A 23,145-nucleotide genomic window follows, 5' to 3' on the forward strand; every position below is an offset into this window, starting at 1 on the left:
ATTAGTACTTATATAACTTTGGGCAAGTGACTTGGCCTCTGAGTCTCCCATCCTTCACCAACATCATTGGTGCCAGGCAGGGTGTGAAGCACCAGGATACAGCAAGGAAAACAACAGGACAGAGGCAAATGGATTAGGGTTTTTGCAAAAAAGGTAACTTTGCTAATTGGGGATTAAAAATATGCACAAATGTTTCCTGGTTATTTGTGAGTTTACACATAAACTGAGGCTAAGGTTGTTGAGGAAATGTGAGGGGAAAAAAGAAACAGAGCAGGAGTGGTGAGAGTCTGGAGCAGCTTTTGTGAGAGTAGGAGAAGGGACTCAAGGGAGACAACACAAAGAACAAGGTTGGCTGGCCGCCCCGTGAGGGCGCGACAGTGACCTGGAGTAGCGCCTGCCCTCATGATGGTGGTGGATGGCGCCAGCTGGCTCCCAGAGCAGCAGTGGCCCGCGTGGTGGATTGCCCCAGCAGGATCACGGAGATCAGAGGTTGTGATGCAGTTGCGTGAAGGCTGGGGTTTGAAAAGGTTAAATGGTTCACTAAAGGTCACCCAGATTTTTACACAAGCATCCTGGCTCCAACTCCTGTTGCTCTTTCCAGTCTGTACCCACAGACTGGCTCTGTCCTTAATAAGGTTTTCTTTGAGTCTCAAGTTTCTAGCTTGCTAAAACCACTGGACCAGGGGATACTGAAAGTCCTTGAGTCCTCTAGAATGTTGTAATAGTAGATTTTGCTCCTGAGTCTGCTTCCCACCAGTTAGGTCACAAGTGACCTTGGGCAAGTATTTCAAACTCCCTGGCTTGTTTCTGTAATTGAGTTTCAGAAATTTGACTTCTAAAGTGCTGATTTTGGGAACCTGGGTGGCTCAGTGGGTTAAGCTTCTGCCTTTGGCTCAGGTCATGGTCTCAGGGTCCTGGGATAGAGTCCCACATCCAGCTCTCCGCTCAGCAGGGAGCCTGTTCCCCCCACCCCCACCCCGCGCCTCTCTGCCTACTTGTGATCTCTCTCGCTGTGTCAAATAAATAAATAAAATCTTTAAAAAAAATAAAGTGCTGGTTTTGTGAAAAGTCAGTTTTGCTGTTTTTCTGAGTGCCCCCATTTATCAGGAGCTCTGATGCCTTCATAGCGCCTCCTACCTCTGGAAAGTCTTTTCAGTTGTAACTTCAAGTTAAGCACTTGCACTAACACAAGTCATGGGGGATATTTAAGTCTCCCCTCCCCCCATCACTTAAGTGATATTGTCAGTCATCCAACACCGCAACCAAACGGCAAAAACAAATTGTAAATGGAAAAGATAGCACAGTTTAAGGAAGATAATGCAGTATAGAAAATGAAAATAAATACATGAAGACTGAGCCAAAGAAATCCGAAGGCCATGACTGAGTTATACGGAGCAGCTAGCTGTCAGTAACAGACTCAGAGCTTTCCAGTTGAGTGGGTGTTAGCTCTCTGTCTTGGCGAACTGGAGAAAATTCCTTTACTGGCCGTATACAAGATTCTTTGAATAGTGCTTTTAAATAAAATGCCAGAGAGCCACAGAGGTAGCCTATAACTCATTAGGAACTGAAAGATCAGAGAAGCCCGATTTAGAGCCAGTTTTCATCGGTGGGTGGGACCTTCTCCAATGTCCTAGGCGAGGATGGATTTCCTTGAGGTAGGCAAAATAGGGCACGTTTGTTTTGTGGGTTTTTTTCCCTGGCAATAAGCGAATATATTTTTCATCACCACGCCTCCCGTACTTCTGTAGCCAAATATAAAATAGAGACCTTGAGTCCAAGCACGGTTCACCAGCCCAAAGACTTCAGCAGGTCCTTCCAACACCCTCAACCCCCGCCCTGAGTTCCAGCTGGGGTCGAGCCTCTCCGGAGTCCTCCGGGAACCGGGACGAAGGGCAGCAACTCCGGGGGTCCGGGCTCCCTGTCCTCCAGGTCCTCCAGCTCGCGGGCGCGCGGGCCGGGGGTCCCGTGACCTGCGCGGGGCCGAGTGCGCCGCCTAAGCCGCGGACTTCCGCTTCCCCGCTCCCGCCCCGCGCTGCCAACCCCCAGCCGCAGGGGAGCTCCGGGCCCCGGGGGCCGCCGCCCTTTGCGCTCCCCCGCGGGTGGGCGGGGCGGAGGGCCGGCCCGCGGCGGACGTGGGTGTTAAGCGGCTGCCCGGGCGGCGGAGCCCGAGCAGCACGCGCGGCCAACTGTCCTGGCGGTGAGCGCAGCCCCACAACCGCCGCTCCGGGGGCGGCGGGAGGGAGCAGGGCGCGAGCGGGCCTACGCGGCGGGGCGGGGCGACCTTCCCGGGGAGCCGGCGGGCTTCTGGGGTCCGCGGCCCGCGTGCCGTCCACGCGCCCAGGTCGTTACGGACGCCGAGGGCCGGGGCTCGCCGGACACTACGGGGCTCCGCGGGCTCCTTTCCGTAGAGTCACCTGCCAGGAAGGGTGTCCTCTTTGCCCCGCGGAGAGTCATCAGGCCTCTGGGCACCGCGCCGCCCGTGCCCGGGCCCGAGTGGGGGCGGTTATGAATGGGAGACTCGTGCAGGTTGTTGGGCTGGAGTCCGAGGACGAGAAAGCGGGAAGCAGTCTCCCTCGCGGGTCCTGTGCCCCCGGGATCCGGAGCCTCGGAGCGCGATTGCCTGGCCGGCGTGTTAGCGGGCAGACGGGCCGGCATCTCAGCGCCTTAGGTCCGGCTCTAGTCTTGGGCGGGAGGGCAGCCGGGTCGGCTTGAGCTCCACCAACCCTACCTGGTGGAGCAGGCGGACTCAGAGCGTTCTCCCAGGCGAGAGACTCATTTCTCCTGGGAACTTCAGAAGGCTGTGCAGCTGGCGATGTTGTCTGTCTCTCCTGGAGTCGGACCCACCTGTGCTTGCAGGAGAGGTAAAGGGGCGCGAAAAGGATTCAGCTTTTCAACTGGCTCAAGACTGAGTTTTAACTTCTGCTGACCAGTCTTGCCTCCCCCAAGCCGAACGTATTTTTCCAGACTTCTTGAAGCCGCCTTCTTAAACCACACAATAATGTGAGTCAGTTGCTGACTTAATCTTGTTAGTTCCCATCACTGTTTATTTAGTATTTTAGTAATTCTCTTGAGTCCTTACTTGTGGGATTTGATGCGTTTAAGTTTAACTTACCGGAGGGGGTTAAATTCACAGCGATGACACATAGTAGGATCTGTGCCTTTCTTATAAACTAAGAAATGTTGGCACCCCAAGAATTCAACCGACGGAGAAGCCACATGGGTTAGGCTCTGTGTGACTCTCCCCACTTGCCTCCATTTTCCCTTTAAAATGCAGGATTCGGTGCCTGTTTTTTGCTTTTCTTTTTGGTCACATTGGAATACTCTGGAATTAAGTATTGCTCGGTAGGCACACACCCAAAAGGCAAGACTTGAGTCCTCTGACTACTTGTATGACCTTGGAAAAGCTCTTGCTTTGTGGCCTCAGTTTTCCATCTGGAAAAGGAAGAGATTGGATTAGGACCCTCATAGCCTTCTCTAGGTACAGGATGGCCACAACCTCGTCAACTGTAGTTATTGATACTGCCTCTCCTGTCCTATCAATAACATAAAATGCATGTCTTGTCTGTTTCACTTAGTTGCTTTTTCAAGTCTAGTACTATACTTTTGTGGTTGCTGGTTTTACAATTTTTTTTTTTTTTTTTTTGGCAAAGAAGCAAGATTCTTGGTGTCTGATCATTCACAGCAGGCGTCAAGTGGTTAAAAAAGACTTCTTAGTGGATAAAATGATTTTCCACTGACGTTTAGGTCCACGTTGGCACTCATTAATAACCCAGCTGGCCCTCCACCCTCCCAAGAGGTGGCCTGGTGGGAGCACAGAGGTCTTTAGCGTGATAAATAAAAATTGTTCTTTGGTATTGACGGATAAGTCACTTACTTAGTTTGAAAACCACACAGAATAGGTAGCTGAATTGGTTATCTTGATATTATGTGTTAATGAGCCACCTTTCCTTTTTTATAAAAATCTGTATTTTTAAAGTCCATTTCTCTGTGATAGTTGATTTTTGTCTTGACAGTTGAGGTGTAGACTCTAGTTTTCCCAAACTTTTTAAGCTCTAGCCCAAACATGCTGAAACTAGGAGAGAGGCCTGGTTATCTGAATATTTTACTGGTGCCCCAGTGATTCTTATCAAACAAATTTAGGACACAGTGTTGCTTCTCAAAATGTGATTGGTGGCCAGTCATTATCAGCCTCATCTGGGAGTTTGTAGTGACTGGCAAGGTCCCACCTGAGGCCTAGCACATCAGAATCTGTATTTTAACAAGGTTCCCATGTGTTCGGTGTACATGGTTATGGTTGAGAAGGTCTGAAGAGGCCTTTGATGACCGTGACTAATGCTTGGTGCTGTACTCCGTAGTTCTAAGAACAGCTGTCCCTTGTGGCTATTTTGATTGCCTTTATATTATGATAATAATTCTATTATTCACCTTTGATATGGGGGGACCTCCAGCCTAAGGGGCCTGAGGGCTCATCCTGCTGGGGGAAGATCAGGAATTGAGACCCACGCATATGTCACTTAGCAGAACGCCTAAGCCATTACTTTCCAGACCTACTGATTTGTGACTCCTGAGAGGGACTCAACTCAGTCTGCTGTCTGAATTTAGAACTGAGCTTAGTTTCCTGACAGTTCCACTTAGGCCTCTGAAAAACTAGTTTGTTATGGCTTGGGTGTCTGTGGTATTTGGCATTCACTTGTAAGATTTTCAGAAGGGTTGGTTGAAATGCTCCCTATGAGTGGCTAGAGCTCTGATAACTCACGGAAGGGTTTTGACTTGCGAGTTTTTCATGGGGAGATGGTGGGCGAGTAGAAGGCAGGCCAATTGCTAAGCTGCACTGATAACCTCACTGCCTTTTTCTTTCTTCCTTCCTTCCTTTCTTTTTTACTTTCTTTTTTTTTTTCTTTTTTTGCAAAAGGGAGAACTGATCTCCCAGCTCCCAGAGGTTGACGTCCCAGTAACCAGGCAGCAGTTCTAGAGAAAGGCTGCAGAGGCTTCACTGATGGTGAGCTCTGGTCTCCTTTCAGGGATATGAGACACCCGTCATAAGCTCCGGAGAGTTGCCTTCCACAGAGACCAGCAGAGGAGTGGGCCAACATGAAGTCCAGTCCTGCCATCCAAGCTGCCATTGACCTCACAGCGGGGGCTGCAGGTAATTCCAGGGGAAACACATCCTCTAGTCTTGGAGTACCTGCTACAAGTGGGATCCAATGAAGGCATGGTGAAAATATTGCTTTCGTCACTCCCAGAAGGAACATGCTTTCTCCTTGGAGGGAATCCATGTAATGGAGGGAATCCATGTAATCGAAGAGTAATATCATCTTCTAAGAACGGCAGAAGGTACAGCAGTTCCCTTACAATAAAACTCTGAGTGTGGGTGCAGGGTGGGAATGTCCTCAGTTCACAGCAGGAAAACCTCACAGCTCAGAGTTGAAGTCCTTTGTCCATTGTCACACAGCTGGCATGTGCAGGTGACGTGGGATTTCACTCTAAGCCTGGCAGTCTTCAGAGCCCTTGTAGTCCAGAATCCTACTATGCCGTCTGTCCAGGGAAGTCCTACTTACTGTCCTTATTGCTGCCAAGGCAAGAAAGGAGGACACTCTTTAGAAATGTCTTTGGTAACTGAGACTGATTTTTGATGGTTTCTAAAGCCCTAAAAAGAAAAGACAGGCCCTAGGATTTGCCAGGGAAGCGTGGGCTGGGCAGGGGCTGAGCCCCAGGTCAAACTGAGGCCTCAAAAGGCACAGGTAAATACTCCTGGGCAGCGCTTGCAACCCACAGGCCAGTCTTTAGATATATCACCTTTACTCAGCCTGAGGGCGGTAATTGGAAGTGTGTCCCTGGTGACTTGGTTCTCTAGGTTCCTGTGTTATTTTAGCGCCAGAGGAGTGCTGGGATGCTCCTATTTCCCAGATGAAAACCCTGGTTTACCCTTGCCCCTTACACTGATTCCCTCTTTTTTTGTTTTTTAAAGGTTTTATTTTTATTTATTTGACAGAGAGAAATCACAAGTAGATGGAGAGGCAGGTAGAGAGAGAGAGAGGGGGAAGCAGGCTCCCTGCTGAGCAGACAGCCCGATGCGGTACTCGATCCCAGGACCCTGAGATCATGACCTGAGCCGAAGGCAGTGGCTTAACCCACTGAGCCACCCAGGCACCCCCACTGATTCCCTCATTTAAGAAGAAAATTTTTTTTAAATTAACATATAATGCATTATCAGCCCCAGGGGTACAGGTCTGTGAACTGCCAGGTTCTTACACTGACTCTTATAAGGGCCTCAGCTCCTGGGAGTGGAGAGGCCAGAGGGGTGAGTCGCCTGTTGTCCTCTTATCCAGTGGTACCTCCCAGGTCAACAGATCAGGTGCAGCCAAGGGCCACCCTCGTCATCCCATCATTCCCTTAACTTGAAAAAGAAGTTAGAGTTCAGAGAATAAAGTATTTTCTCCTGAACCAAAGGTCAATGGAGATAGGCTAATTGAGAAAGGCTATAGACAGTACATTACAGACTGATAAGAATTACAGGCACCAGCTCCCAGTTTAGAGACCACAGGAGTGTCCTGGCCCAGGAGGAGGGGAAACTAAGCGTGGCCTAAGTGTCCATTGGCTTCTTGCCTGCTGCAGGCCTTGGGTCAGTCCCATACCAGCTGCATCTGGTAACCCATGGCCCAACCAGTGGTCCCATGCACCACCCCCACCCCCAGGCCACATTGGGATGACCCTGACCATGGGAACGGTGGACCCATTTGCCTGCCTCTGGCACCCTCTTAACGGTCCTGCAAATGCACTGGGCTCCGTTTTTGTCTTTACTGTAGGGTGGTATTTAACCACAGGAGCGATTCTCAGCTTTTGGAATTAAATGTCTGTCAGTCAGTCTGCCAAAGACGTAGAATCTGTTGTGATCGAATTTTCTTTTTCCTGGAAAGGCATTTCTGTGTGGACAGGTATTTGGGTGCAACTTATGTGCTTTACAGTAAATTTTAAAGATACAGATAGCAGTTGTATTGTTGGGAGTCTGGTGTGTAAGGCATTGGGGTATGTTTTTCTAAAATATTACCATGTTTTGGGCCCATCTACATATGGCTTTTAATTCTCCTGATAAGTAGTTGGGATTTCTTCCTGCCCTGGTCTCAGAGGGTCACCTGTCACTGATGTAGCATGGCACTGCAGCATCTGACTTTGGGGGACAACAGGTTCCTTGGCAGGGGTCCGTGCCAGGTGGACCTGGCCGGTGAGGGGTGAGAGGTGAGGGACTCTGGCTGGCAGGGGAGGCTTGTGTTAGTGATCTGAGAACTTCTACTGGGACGCGCTTGGCATGAAAACGGGAAGCCATAGCCCCACTTTGGATGGGTGGCAGTCCCCCAGTGTGGAGCTAGGAGGGCCTGCAGAGACCTTTGGATCTGATGCTCACTGTATAGTGTAAAGGACACCCTGAGAGGCCGAGTGTGTTTGCCCATGATTGTGCAGCTAGACGGTGTCCAGACAGGGCTAGGACCTTGGTTCCTTGATTCCTTGACTGGTCCTGTTGTTGTCTTTGTTTTAAAACTCCATAATGGTGGCTCCGTAGCTCAGGGATTAGAGCACTGGTCTCGTAAAACTCAATAATGGGCAAGAGCCCTCCTGGGGGTGGAGGTTAATCTCAAGCCTCTGCTGCCAGCTGTCTGGATTGGGACATTGGGCCATCGTGGACTGAGGTGATCTCGGTGTAGTATACACATGTTCTTTTCCGTGTCCCTCCTTTTCTTTGAAATAGACCTCCCCCATCCAGCATGTTTTTGGTCCAGTTCATCTGCTGTAAAATGCTGGGAAGCTGGCACTGCCTCTCTGCTAGTGTAGGAGAAATTCCAGAAATTCCAAGCAGCTAGGATGGGGGAGGATTTGAAGAAGATAGGTCACTGTATAATGTTGAAATGAGACAGTGTGGAGCTCAAAAGTTAAATTCCTTCATGAGGAATTGGTCTCCCTTTAAAATACAATGGAATCTATCTATCTATCTTTCTTTCTTTCTTTCTTTTTTTTTTTTAAAGCAAAATACACTCTTTTTTTGACAACTATAACCCACCCCCTGCTTTGACTGTGTTGCTGTATGCCTTAACTAGCCTAGCTTCTCACTGTGACCTAGACCAGTGACGTTTATCCTCTCGTGCCAAAATTCATGATTCTCTTGGCCCTTTGGATGTCTTCTTTGGAAAAGTGTCTATTCAGGTTATCTTCCCATTTTTAAATCAGAATGTTTAGGTATTTGTTGTTGTTGTTGTTGTTTGATGTTGACTTACAGAAGTTCCTTATATATTTTGAATATTAACCCCTGGTCAGATGCATCATCTGCAAATATCATCTCCTGATGCATCATTTGGAAATATCCCCTCCCATTCAATAAGTTGTCTTTTTGTTTTGTTGATGGTTTCATTCACTCTGCAGAAGCGTTTTATTTTAGTGTAGTCCCAATAGTTTGCTTTTGTTTCCTTCACTTCAGGAGACCTATCTAGAAAAACGTTGCTAGGCCCGTGTCAGAAGTCTTACTGCCTATGTTTTCTTCAGTTTTATATTTGTTTTATGTTCAGTTTTATGGTTTCATATCTTACATTTAGGACTTCAATCCATTCTGAGTTTATTTTTGTGGATGGTGGAAAGAATTTCCTTCTTTTGCATGTAACTGTCCAGTTTTCCCAATGCCATTTATAGAAGAGACTGTCTTTTCCACCATTGCATATGGCTGCTGCTTCTGTTGTGGATTAATTGACCTGTAACTGTGGGTTTATTTCTGTACTTTTTACTTATTTATTTTTAAAGCTTTTATTTATTTATTTGACAGAGATCACAAATAGGCAGGCAGAGAGAGAGGGAAGCAGACTCCCCGCTGAGCAGAGAGCCCAGTGTGGGGCTTGATCCCAGGACCCTGGGATCATGACCTGAGCCAAAGGCAGAGGCTTAACCCACTGAGCAACCTAGGCATCCTTGAAACTTTTTTTTTTTTTAAAGATTTTATTTATTTGACAGAGAGAGAGAGACCACAATCAGGGGGGAGTGGCAGGCAGAGGGAGAGGCAGGCTCCCCACAGAACAGAGGAAGCCTGATATGGGACTCTCTCCCAGGACCCCGGGACCATAATCTGAGTTGAAGGCAATCACCCAACAAACTGAGACACCCAGGTGCTTAGTGTGAGTTTATTTCTGAGCCTCTATTCTGTTCTTTTGATCTATGTATCTCTTTCTGTGGCAGTACTGTACTGTTTTGATTACTACTGCTTTGTAGTGTTTATTTATTATTTTTTTTTTTGGAAGGAAAAGGTTTAATTTAAAGATTCAAGATTCACATCAATATTAATGATAAAGTTACCTTTCTCTTGATAAGAGCTCAAATTTTCCCTTTCTCGTTTTAACATTTCTTGCCATATTTTTCCTGTGTTTTTCTGTTACTTTCACCCCATCTCCTCCTGTCTATTGACGGATTCCCTTTCTCTCCCCAGTAGTTTACACTCGATCTTTGGCAAAAGCCCAAGAGATGATCCCCAGCAGTTTAGAAACTATACTTCTACATAAGCTACAATGATTAAATTCATTTTAACACACTCTTTAACTTTACCAACACCTAGGTAGTATCTGTAACCGTCCTTTCCTATATTCCCCAAGAGCACTGTTAGCTGTTCATCTTCCTGAGTAGAAATGGGGCATTTTATTTTCCTGTTTTCTTTTTTTGATGTGGGAGAAAGATAATCTACATTGTGTGTATGTGTTTATAGTCACCCTAGATTGATCACCCAGTGATTCTTTCAAAGAGGGTATGCAAGAAACAAACTGTGAGTTCTTTCATATCAAAAAATGTCTTTGTTTTACCTTCAAAATAAAATGCCACTTTGGCTGGATGTAGGATTCGAGGTTTAAATGTTTTCCCCTGCAGAAATTTTATGTTACTGCCCCATTTCCTTCTAGCATCCATAGTGTCCAGTAAGTCTGCTGTCAGTCTGATTCTTTTTTTTTTTTTTTTTTTTAAAGATTTTGTTTATTTATTTATTTGACAGACAGAGATCACAAGTAGGCAGAGAGGCGGGCAGAGAGAGAGGAGGAAGCAAGCTCTCTGCCAAGCAGAGAGCCCGATGTGGGGCTCGATCCCAGGACTCCGGGATCATGACCTGAGCCGAAGGCAGAGGCTTTAACCCACTGAGCCACCCAGGCGCCCCTGTCAGTCTGATTCTTGTTCCTTTGTAGGTTCACACTCCTCTTTCTGGAAGACTTTATGATTTTTTTTATCCTTGGAATTCCCAGATTCCTAGGAGTCTTTATTCATCAATCTTACTGAGTACTTGGTAAGCACTGACAGTCTCAAGACTTGAATTTTTCTTGGCACCTGGGTGGCTCAGTTGGTTAAGCAACTGCCTTTGGCTCAAGTCATGATCCTGGAGTCCTGGGATCCAGTCCCACGTCCCGCTCCCTGCTCAGAGCATGGTCTGCTTCTCTCTCTGACCCTCCCCCTTCTCATGCATTCTCTCTCTCTCTCTCTCTCTCATAAATAAATAAAATCTTAGAAAAAAAGACTTGAATCTTTCTTTAGCTCTGGGAAGTTTTCTTCAATTATTAATTATTTCCTCTGCTTCATTCCCTTTATTATCTTTTTCTGGAATTCCTGTCAAATGGATGTTGGAGCTTCTGGATCTCTCCTCTATATCTGGATCTTTCTTTATTATCTCTTTGGCCCTTTGCATTGTAATCTTAGAACATTCTTCAAGTTGATCTTCTAGATCATTCCTTGTCTCTTCAAGTATGTCTCTTCTGCTATTCAGAGCATCTATGGAGTTCTTTATTTCCAAGACAGCTGGATGATAATCTTTAATATTTCTAATCCCCTCTTTTATCTCTTTGAATTTATTAATTCACTTCTTCTAAAATTTTTTCTCTTAAATTACCTGTTTCTTTAGGTGTTGGCACCTTTGTTTGCAGAATTTTGTGTGTTTTCCTTCAAACTATGGTGATTCCTGATGGGTGTCAGGTGATTCCTCATGGGAGTACTCAAATTTGTACATAAATGCCTATTCTGCTTACCAGAACTTATCTCTAGTGACTTTGAGGGAGAGGCCAAACACAAGGTTAGACAGACTGTCCCAATTCCTTGATATGTCAGCATATCTGTTTCCTCTTTATTCTGGGGTTTTTGTTCCATCCAACGTTTCAACAATTTTCATCTAAGTCCCAAGCCACATAATTTTAGGCAATTTCTTTAAGTCCATTGGAGGCGTCTCTTTTCTCAGTCAGGAAGGCAAGTCTTTACATGTTCTACTTCATGGTCCTCTCCTTCGTCCCCCTATAAACCTACTTCCATTTCCAACCCTGAACTTTCTTCCTCCTCTGGCTCAGAATCTTCTACTTCTTTAGTTACAATAATCTCCAAGGCATCTTTGGTCATTTCCTCAACTCCATGCTTCATATTTACCACAGTATGGCATTGGAAGATGGAATCCTTTCCTCACATTATTCCAAAGCCACCTCTTCTCCCTTCTTCTGTGCCTCAAGCCTCCTTCCTCCCTCCTCTTCTAACTCTGAGCCGTCTTCCTGTCGAGGGTTTTTCCTTCCACTCTGAAGATCCTTCCTCCTGAGTCTCTGAGTTCCTCAGCTCCTCTGCCCAGCAACCTTTAACTCTTTAACAAATAGCTCAAGCCATCACCAGTTTTGTCCCCAGTTCCATGCTTTGAGCTTACTAGTTTTATCTACTTTTTCTTGAATTTGTATCTTCCTCCTTCCTTTTTTCATTTTGTGGGAGTGTATCTTTCAGTAATTCTTTCATAAATGATCTCTGGCTGGTAAATTTGATGAGTCTTTACGTATCAGAAAAGGCCCTTCACCACCCTTAAGGCCTAAATGCTCATTTAACTGGATATAGAATTTAAATTCAAAATCACTTTCCCTTAGAATGTTGAAGACATTAACTCCATTGCTTACTAATATTCAGTGTTGCTGATGAAAAGTCTGCTGCCAATGCAAGTCTTGCTCCTTAATCTTCTCTGGAGGTTTGTAGAATATTTGCTTTATTCTTTAAACTGAGAGGGATTTTTTTCCCCCATCTTTGCTTTGACCAGTTCGTCCTCTGCAATGTCTCTCTTCTCTCCTGTTACTTCTGTAGGATGCTCTGTCTCTGCGTCCATCAACTGTATTGCTTATGGCTTCTTCCCCACTTCCCATGACTTTGTGTTTTTGTGATCCATCATGGGGCAATTCCTTGTCTTGGTTTGTCTTGTATGCTTTAGCTTCATCTAATTTGCTAGTTACTTCTTTTCTTCTAAAAATAAAATTTTCAATATCCTCAACTATTTTAGAGTGTGCTTCTTCTGTTTTCTTAATCCTGTATTTTTTGTGACTATATCTTTTATTTGTTACTACTCCTTTTTGGTACGAGAATTCTTTGGATTTTTCATTCTAAAATTTCCTTCAGGTCCTATTTTAAAAAGGATTTTAAGTTATTTACTTGAAAAAGAGAGTGAGCACAAGTGTGAGTGCAAACAGTGGGGGGAGAGGCAAGAGGGGCAGAGAGACAGAGAGAGAAGCAGGCTCTCTGCTGAGGAGGGAGTCCGATGTGGGCTTGGATATCAGGACTCTGAGGTCATGACCTGAGCTGAAGGCAGATGCTTAACTGAGTCACCCAGGCCCCCCTCCTTCAGGTCATTTTGAAGATTGTCTTATCTTTTCAACCACTAAGTCCAGGTTTTCCATCAAGCCTTTAAACTTCCTCATGATAACTACTGACTTGTCTCTGCATTTTCAGTCTAATACGTGCGCCATCTTCTGGTCATTTTCTGTCAACCAAATTCTTTACCCATGGTGATATTTTCCTATTTCTTTGTGAAAGTCTAGTAATTCCTTCCTTCCTTCCTTCCTTTCTTTCTCTCAAGATTTTACTTTTAAGTAATCTTTTTTCCCCATGTAGGGCTCGAACTCACAACCCTGGGATCCAGAGTTGCATGCTCTTCTGACAGCCTACCAGGCATGCCCAGTTTGGCAATTACTGACTGTACACAAGACATTGTTGATATGTATTCAAAACAGAAGTATTTTATTTTTCTGAAGGGCATATTTGTTTTTTCATGCCCACTAAACTCTCCCAAACTAAAAAATCTTAAAAATATATATATATGTATCTATATACATCTATATATACATATCATCCATTAAGGTCTTCAACTACAAGGAAGTTATCTGCAGAGCAGTATTTGGTCTTCAGCACAGCTGTGTTTCAGTGCCTCAAAAAGGGATCTAGCCTGCGGACACATGTACCCACGCACGCATGTGCACGTGCGCACCAAAGACTTTGTAGTATATCTACAAATCTGGGATTGCAATACCTCCATCTTTGCTGTTCTCTCTCGAGATAGCTTTGGCTACTCAAGAACATTTGTGCTTCCATACAAATTTTAGGATTATTTGTCTGTTCTTTGAAAAATGCTGGTGGTATTTTGGTAGGGATTGCATTGAATCCATTGATTTGCTTTGGGTAACATGGACATTTTAACAATGTTTGTTCTTCCAATTCATAATCATGGTACAATGTTCCATTTGTGCTGTCTTCAGTCTCTTTCTCATTGCTGTATAAGATTGCAGAGAACAGGTTTTTTACCTCCTTGGTTAAGTTTATTCATAAGTCTTTTTGTTGTTGTTGTTGCAATTATAAGTAGGATTGTCTCTTCTTAATTTCGTTCTCTGCTACTTTGTAATTAGTGTAAAAGAAATGCAGCAGATTTTTGTATATTTTTGTATCCTACAAATTACTTCATTTATCTGTATTTATTTATTTGACAGAGAGAGACACGTGGCAAGAGAGAGAACACAGCAGGGGAATTGGAGGGGAGGAAGCAGGCTTCCCTGCAGAGCAGAGAGCTTGATATGGGTCTGGATCCCAGGACCCTGGGGTCATGACCTGAGCCGAAGGCAGATGCTTAATGACTGAGGCACCCAGGCACCCTCTTCATTTATCAGTTCTAATAGTTTTTGTTGTTGTTTGTAAAGTCTTCTTTTTGTGAAGTTCTTTTTTGTGAAGTTTTCTTTATTTAAAGTAGACTTCATGTCCACTGTGGTACACAATGAGGTGCTTGAATTCATGACCATGAGAGTTAAGACCTGAGCTGATATCAAGAGTTGGATGCTTAACCAGCTGAGCTACCCAGGTGCCCCTAAGGTTTTCTGTATGTACTATCATGTCCTGTGCAGATAGTGACAGCATAACTTCTTCCTTACCAATTTGAATGCCTTGTATTTCTCGTGTGATTGCTGTGGCTAGGACTTCTAGTACCATGTTAAATAAGTGGTGAATATGGACATCTCTGTCTTGTCTCTAATCATAGAGGGAGAACTGTCAGCTTTTCCCCATTGAGTGTGATGTTAGCTGTGGGTTTATTATGCTGGGGTGTGTTCCCTCTAAATCTGCTCTGCTGAAATCCATCCATTTCCTGGTGTACTTTGTCAAATGCTTCTCTGTATTTGAGATGTTTATGGCTTTTGTCCTATTGCTAATTGGTGCATTCCACTGATCAATTTCAAAATATTGAAACCACCCTTGCATCCCTGGCATAAAGCCTGCTTGATCTTGCTGAAGGATTTTTTTTTCCTGTACTGTTGAATGCCATTTGCAGTTATTTTATTGAGGGGGATTTTTGCAACTGTGTTCATCAGAGATGTTAGCTTGTAATTTTTTTTTTTTTTTTTGTACTATCTTCGCTTTTGAGGTCAGAATAGTGCTGGCCTCCTAGAATGAATTTGGAAGTTTTCTATTTTTTTTTGGAATGGTGTTTGAAGGATAGGTATTAACTTTCCTTTGTGTTTGATAGAATTCACCTGTGAATCCATCTAGTCCAATTTTGTTTGTTGGGAGGTTTTTGTTTTGTTTGTTTTTTGATTACTGATTCAGTGTCATTACTAGTAATTGGTCTGTTCAAATTTTTCCTTTTCCTTTTTTTATTCTTTAGATTTTATCTATTTACTGAGCATAAGCAGGGGTGTCAGCAGACAGAGGGAGAGGGAGAAGCAGTCTCCCCACTGAGCAGGGAGCCCAATGAGGGGCTCGACCCAAGACCCTGGGATCATGACCTGAGCTATCCGGCTGCCTCTCTGTTAACATTTTCTACTTGTGATTTCCTCTGCTCCATTCCCTTTATTATCTTTTCCTGGAATTCCTGTCAAATGGATATTGGAGCTTCTGGATCTCTCCTCTATCTCTGGATCTTTCTTTATTATCTCTTTTGATGTGGGAGAAAGATAATCTACATTGTGTGTATGTGTTTATAGTCACCCTAGATTGCTAAGTTATATCCTCCAGCAGGAGAAGGATATACTTTGGACTTTTGTGATGTCTGTTTTCTGTTATTTTTAAAAATCTTTTATGGTTTTTTGTCTTTCGTATGTCTGTTCTGATCTTATATCCTTCTATTTTTGGACTTTGCTTGTTCTTCTACATCTTTTCAGTATATGTAATTGAGATTTTTCTCATTTCTTAAGTCAGGCCTATATTGCTATAAATTTTCCTTCTAGAACTACTTTTGCTACATCTCCAAGACTTTGGGCCGTTGCGTTTTCGTTTTCATTTGTCTCCATGCATTTTTTTCATTTCCCCTTTGATTTCTTGGTTTACCCATTCCGTGTTTAGTACCATCTTATTTAAATTCCATGTATTTATGTTCTTTATGGCTTTTTTTTTTTAATCTTGTGATTGATTTCTAGTTTCATACTTTGTGGTAAAAAAAAGAAGCTTGATATGATTTCAGTCTTCTTATATTAAATGAGATTTATTTTGTGGCCTAACATGTGATATATTCTGGAGAACGTTCCATGTGCATTTGACATGAATGTGTATTCTGTTTCTGGGTGGAATGTTCTATATGTATCTGTTATGTTCATCTGGTCTAAAGTGTTGTTCAAAGCCACTGTTTTCCTTGTTAATTTTCTGTCTGGGTGACCTACTGATGTATACAGGGTATTAAAGTCCCCTACTGTAATTACTGTCAATTTATCCCTTTGTGTCTGTTAATCTATTTGTAACATCCTCTTGTTTTCTGGTTGGATTGATCCCTTTATCATTATGTAGTGCTCTTCTTTGTCTCCTGTTACAGTGTTCTACAGTCTGTGTTATGTAAGTATTGCCACTGCAGCTTCTTTTTTTTCCCTTTGCATGTTAAATGTTTTTCCAGCCCTTCATTTTCAGTGTATGTGAGTTTAGGTCTGAAGGGAGTCTCTTGTAGGCAGCATATAGATAGGTTTTGCTTTTTCTTTCTTTCTTTTTTCTTTTTTAACCCAGTCACTCTGACCTTTCTTTTTCCCTTTCCTTTCCTTCCTTCCCTCCTTTCTCTTTCTCTCTCTCTCTTTTTTCTCTTTCTCTTTTTTTCTTACTTTCTCTTTCTCTTTCTCTTCTTTCTATCTGTCTTGTAAATGCCATGTTCAATGTGGGGCTTGAACTCATGAGCCCTATATCAAGGGTTGCATTTTCTACTGACGGAGCCCCCCATCCCTTTATCTTTTGATTGGAGCATTTCATCCATCTTGGGCCTTTTACGATTGGAACATTTTGAAAATGATATGCCTCCCTGTGCAGTTAAACAGAACACTTATCAAGTGCCTCCTTTGAGTTTGAGGTCCTCCATTTTTGCATGGGTGGACAAGGTGGTCCTGGAGCTTCTGGAGAAGGGTCTGCTGCTTGGTCATCCCCATTTTCACCACCGACGCCATCCCTGCCAGCTTAGATTTCCTTACCACCTTGTTATTTGCTGACTCAACTATTTCAAGCATAGAAAACCCACAACACTGGCCCTGGTAAAGTATAGAGTGCACCATGGTCTGAACCCCTCTCCTGCAGGGCCTTTTGGGACACCCAGGAAAGAATGCAGAACTATTTCCATTTTTCAGTCAAGGAGAATGAGATGATCAGAGGTCTATGCTTTGAGCAAGTGGAGAAATCCTCCTCTAAGTTATTCATAGCTTCTGGGATACTTGGTGGGTATCTGAGGACCGGCAAGGGCTCAGTGGCTGGTGCAGGTGTTCCAAATCGTCATCACGCACTTAAGGGGGGCCTGGACAGTATCGTTTGTGGTAAATTACATGGGAGTTCCAGTTAATATTGCAGCACTCTGAATGAAGTGGTTTATTCAGTTTATCTGCGTCTAGGTTACCTAAATTATGTACCCTCTTTAAAAATGCTGACATTCACCTCTTCTTTTGGAATAATTATTTTTATACAATTAGGGTCCTATTTTATTCCTAGAAGTACCTGAGAGAGAATAACTACAATTGTAGTAGCATCTTATTGAATAATGTTCTACTAATTCAGAACTGAAGATAATTTGGCAAGACAGGGTGGAAATGGATCATTACTCTCCTAGAAGAATGTAGGGATAGGATCCCAGATATACTTGCAGTTGCTTAAAAGAAGAGCTCACAGTTTTCAGACTCCTTGAACATGTTTATCTGCCAGTAATTCGTGGGAGTTATTCAAAACAGCCCCTCTCCTGTCTCTACTTTGCACAATTCAGTCAGAGTAACTATGTAATGTCAGTTATGAAATCACATAAAATTACATAAAGTATTTATGTAAGCCTTCTCTTCAATTTTTTAAAAAAAGGTCTTGTGGTGGGGGAAGGTCTGTAAGCAGACCCCATGCGGAGCACTGAGCCCAATGCTGGGCTTAGTCTTACAACCCGGAGATCAGGACCTGAGCCCAAATCAAGAGTCTGATACTTGACTGACTGAGCCATCCAGGGGCCCCAGCCTTCTTTTCAATTTTGATGACGCTTTAAAAACCTAATCCAGGGGCACCTGAGTGGCTCAGTGGATTAAGCCTCTGCTTTTGGCTCAGGTCATGGTATCAGGGCCCTGGGATCGAGTCCCGCATCGGGCTCTCTGCTCAGCGGGGAACCTGCTTCTCCCTCTTTCTCTCTGCCTGCCTCTCTGCCTACTTGTAATCTCTCTCTGTCAAATAAATAAATACAATCTCTTATACATACATACATACATACATACATACATACCTAATCCAATAGTTAGGTTTCCTGACACAAACAGTGGACATCTGAGATGCAGGGATCTCTGAGGCCCAGGAAAGGTAGAAGCATTAATGAGGGGCATTTTTCAAATGCTGACCTAGGCCAGGGTCCGGGCTTAAGACAGGATGGCGTGGCTAGAGTTCATTCTTTTCCTTACCTTCAGACTTTTTTATTGAGGTCCTCTACAGCAATTTAGATTTTGCTGTTTTCTAAACTCTTACAATATAAAAGTGTAAAAATACATGATTGATGCTAAGCACGGTAGGATTCAGTGCATTCTCCCTTCGAATACGAATCATTAGTTGGTAGAATCCAGATGAAGATTTTCCGTGTGGTCCAATTTTAGCTCATTAGGGATTAGCCAGACTCTCTATCATCTTTCTCTGTTGCCTCTTTCCCTGTTTTTCTGATAGTCATCTGTGCTGCTGGGATTAGGCAGAGAGAGGTGAGTCCCTCCTGCCGGACTTCTCCTCCCTCCCTTGCTACGACTGCACGCAGCAGAGGGACTGTTCTTCATGAGCCGTTCCCGCAGCAGCTGTTATCTTCAGCCTTCTTGTCCATTTTTATGTAATCCTCGTGCAAACTGGATGGGGAGCCAAGGCTCCGAAGCTACTATCACTGGTCCAGACTCTCACAGCAGAGCCGGCCTTCGGGACCAAGTCCATCTGACCCCATTGCTGACCCCTCCGCACACACGCCACCCCTGTGCGCCCTGCGGTCTTGACTGTTGAACACGTGTCTGTCTCTCCCACCGAGGGTGGGTTCCTTCAGAGCTGGAGCTGGGTGCCGGGCACAGTGGGGACCCTTTGTTGTTAACTGAACTGGGCTTGGAGGTTTCGTTGCCGGTGGGGGGGGTGGTGGGCAGAGAGGTTGGAGTGAACTGTGACAGAAGAAAGCCCTGGGGTAGGGTGCTTCTCTCTCTCTAAATTTCTGTGGGTGTTTGCGGCTGCATTCCAAAACAAGACGGGCGCTGGAGGAGACTTTTGTCCTGGTTTTAGGGGGCACAGCCTGTGTACTGACCAGGCAGCCCTTTGACACCTTGAAAGTGAAGATGCAGACATTCCCTGACCTGTACTGGGGCCTCACCGACTGCTGCCTGAAGACTTACTCCCAGGTGGGCTTCTGCGGCTTCTACCAGGGGACCAGCCCAGCGCTGATCGCCAACATTGCCGAGAACTCGGTCCTCTTCATGTGCTACGGCTTCTGCCAACAGGTGGTGCGGAAGGTGGTTGGATTGGAGAAGCAGGCCAGGCTGAGGTGAGTTGTGGGCACTAACACATTCTTCCTTTGTTTAGAAAGACAATGTTGTTGCTCAGTCAAAATTTTTATGATACCTTATGGGAAGAGTGTTTCTTTTTTTTAAAATAACCACATTGTTTCTGATTGTGAAGTTGTCATGTAAAACTTGCGGAAGGCTGGTCAGTAATGCACCGTGAATAAGGAGGTGCCCTTACGTGCTGCTGTTCTTCAGGAAGATGCTTTTCAGATGCCCTGGTGGTACTGCTTCTCTTGTGGGCACCAGGGCTGGATGGGAGCCACAGGTGCAACTTGTGAGCCGAGCTTTGGGTTCCCCTTCATCAGAGTGAAGAGGACTGGAAGAAGCTGCCTGAGCCAGACAGGCTGGAGAGCAACTTGGAATTTTAGGAGGAGCTGGAAGCATCTGTGAAGATGCGGATGGACTGACTCTTTGGCCAAGTCTGCCCAAACATCGGACTTCAGCTTGTGCTGTGTCCTCCCTTGCATATTTATTGACACAGAGACCATAGAGGATTCAGGAACCACCAGGATGTATAGCCCTCCCTTTTTTGAACATTGATTTATTTTAAATCATTGAAACTTGTATCAGGTTCATGGTTGGGCAGATAGCCATATGGGTTGTTTCCGTAGGAACTGGAAACCCATTTGCACCTCCGGTCCCACCCGACTGTAGGCCCCTTCTGTACAGAAGTGTTCTCTGGAGACGCCTAGTGACCTCAAAGATGTGCCCTTTTGTTCGCAGGAGTTTTGTCTTCATGGATGGAACGTGTTTTTTAAAAGCTTCGTTCTGGGTGGAATGACCCAGGGAGATAGCATCTATAGAGGGCTGTGCATGGATTCCAGGACCTTCCAGCACAGAAGGGGTCATGAAGAGGAGGAGGAAGTAAATAAATAAGCAGGAGAGAAACCAGGAGAGTGTGGGATCTCATGCTAGAGACTGACAGAAAGAACACTGTAGCGACTGTCACTCTTCCTGCTAGAGGGGGACACTTTCTCTGGGACAAGATGGGACATTTAGGTCCCCTGCGACATTCCCAGAGGAGGATGCCTTATGGAGAAGTTGGAGGTAGGAAGCAGCCACATGAGGACCTGGAGGAAGTCCTACAGCCAAGAAGCCATTCTGTTTCATGTGGTCTCACCCCGTACCCTCCTCTCCGGTCCTGGTGAGGCAGGAGGGAGCTGCGTCTTCATCGCACACAACAGTGTTTGCTTATTACCTGGCAGGGAATGGCCACCTTAGAGTTGATAGAGCTGGGGCACCCACACCTGTCCTATTTTGTTCATCACTCCTCATGATCCTAGGAGAGCAGCAGAGCTCTCCCTGCTGTTTTTTTTAAAGATGGGGACTCCAACTTGCAGATACTGGCTTAGGATCCTATTACTTGAGCTCATAACTGAGCACAGGACCCAGAGCTGTGTCTTCCGAGTCCCTGTCCAGAACTCTTGCCGTAAGACCAGAGTCGGGACTCTAGACTGTGGTAGGGGTCAGTTCTAGAAGAAGACCTAGTCAGTAGAGGCAATGAAAGGAAAGCACTGCTTGGAAGAGCCTGCCGTGAATTTCAGCAATGATACCGTAAATATTTGCATGTCCTTGGCTTGAATGCCACCCCGAGTAGAGTTCTCCTCTGACCTTTGTCCACATGGGGTCCTAACACAGCAGGAGGGTTCAGTACATGTTTGTTGAATGGGAGATAAGCAGCCGATTCTTACCAAATTCCATCCTGTGCCTGCTGCGGTTTCAGTTCTGGGTCTAACGCCTCTCCTGCAGGTGCAGCCTGGGGCCCCGTGTGCCTCACTGGGCGCCCAGGTAGGGGAGAGGACTCAAAGTCCACTGCAGGTGTGCTTTGGCCTTGCTGTTGCACTAGAACAGTGTGCTCATACTCAGGCCCCCGACTCTTAGGCTGAAGGGCTTTCACACCGATCGATGCCATCTTTGTTCCCGCAAACCTGGCCGTTCTGGCTGCTGGTCAGCAAATTGATGAAGGGTGCCCGAGGGAAACGAAGCCTGGATCTGCAGGCTGGCTGAAGGACTGCAGAAGCCACTAGAAGCTTTGATCTGGACAGTCCACTGAGTAGGTGTAAACCATGTTGGACAGTTTCCATTCGCTAGAAGCTGAGCACCAGCAGAGTTGCATGTCGCTGGGTAATGGCCTCATACCCGATTCTCTGAAATGAGAAGCAAGTCTGGACGCAAGCAGGGTCTCCCTCCTTGAAGAAAGCCTCGCTCCCCACCAACTCTTCTGGGAACAGACAGGCTTGGGCCCCGACCTCTGTCTGCCCATGGCCCCGATGCCAGGTCACCCGGGAACAGAAGGTTGGGGCTGAGATTGGAGGCGGCCCTTGATTTTCTCTTCCTGTCTGACGTCCCTTTGTGTGACTGTTTAACGGAACCCCGGACAGTCGCATGTGCTCGGTCTGTTAGGCTTTTGCTCACGGTTTGGGGAAAGCTTGGGAGGGGATCTCCGTAGCCAGGAAGGGGTTCGCCTCGCGGGGGTGTGGCGTCCCGGTGGTTAGGTGACGCAGGCTGCCGGCTTGACAGGTGAGAGTCAGGGAGCCAGTCGTCCTGTGAGCAGCTCACTCTTCCTGCCCAGTCCCGGGTGCCAGCAGAGCTCTTGTGACCGAACACTCCCGGGCTGGAAGGGATCTTATTTTCTGAACCTTGGGAACGCTCAAGAGAATTCCTGACAGTTAATTTCTCAGACTTTTCCCCGTACTTTTGAACTCTGATGGGACCTCGCTTTCACAGCCCTGTGGTGACTGTGGCTGGTGGTACCAGACCCTCCTGTGGTGAAATGAATGCTTGTGTTCCGTGCATTTGCTTCTCCGTTTAGATTCCCGGTGTAGCCATTTTACCTCCAGCCCTGGAGCTTGCTGACCCCTCCTTCACCCCCTCCTCCCCCGTCCTCGCTCCTGCTGCCCTCTGGGGCTGAGGTCAGGGGGTCGTCAGCGGAACTGGGAAATCTTTTTTGCAATGAGCAGCTTTTTGGTTAAAGATTTATTCTGGGCTTTCATCTGCAACAGTAACGTTGTACATGGGGTTGTTCCAGGTTGGATTTGGGGCATGCAGGGATGGCCCCAGAACCTCGCTTTATGGAGCTTAGTGGCAGATACGCCGAAGTATCGTGATGGTGTGTCTTTGGGGTAGTGGGAGTTTGGGTAATTTTTTTACTCCCTCTTTTTTTTTTGTTTGTTTTTGGGTTTTTTGTTTGTTTGTTTTATATATCACTGTGTCTTAGTTGTGGCTGCTGTAACAAAATACCGTCAACTGGATGGCTTAAACAAACATTTGTTTCTCTCAGTTTTGAAAACTGGAAAGCCCAAGATCATGGTGCTGGTTGATTGGGTGTCTGGTGAGGGCCTATTTCCTGGATTACAGAGGGACACCTTCTTGCTGTGTCCTCAAAGGGTGGATAGAGAGAGCGGTGGCCTCTTATAAGGACACTGATTGCATCATGGGGGGTTCTACCCTCACGACCTCACTAAACCTAAGCACCTCCCAGAGGCCCCCTCCGAATACGTCACCTTGGGGGATTATGGCTTCTGCATAGAGCCTTAGGGGTGGGGGATATATTCCGTGCGTGTCGCCATGACTATGACTAATAAAAGGAGCTGGATCTTGCAGTCAGGCAGACCCAGGTCTGAATCCTAGCATTGCCACATGGTAGTGGTGTGACTTCAGATACATTAGGTATTCTATGCACAGTTTTTCCACATGAAATTTGGGGTGTCGGTATCGGTGTTGGCCTCCCATTGCTGGGGTCCTTAGATGAAACCGCATGTGCGAGTTCCCAGTGGGCACTCGGCAAAGGGTTCCTCTCCTTTGATCCTTGCTCTCCCTTACAGCCGAATGCTTTGAGTGGGGAGTGCTGAATGAATGAATGACCGGA

The 23,145-nt window shown here is 45.7% G+C and overlaps 1 pseudogene; it reads left to right on the forward strand.

Annotated features, from left to right (window-relative positions):
• Positions 1-2,045: 2,045 nt before the first annotated feature.
• The window catches only part of LOC131814146 (mitochondrial ornithine transporter 1-like), a 395,300-nt pseudogene continuing 374,200 nt past the window's right edge, over positions 2,046-23,145 (forward strand).

This window comes from Mustela lutreola, chromosome 13 (assembly GCF_030435805.1).
Source record: "Mustela lutreola isolate mMusLut2 chromosome 13, mMusLut2.pri, whole genome shotgun sequence".
In the NCBI taxonomy this organism is placed as follows: domain Eukaryota; kingdom Metazoa; phylum Chordata; class Mammalia; order Carnivora; family Mustelidae; genus Mustela; species Mustela lutreola.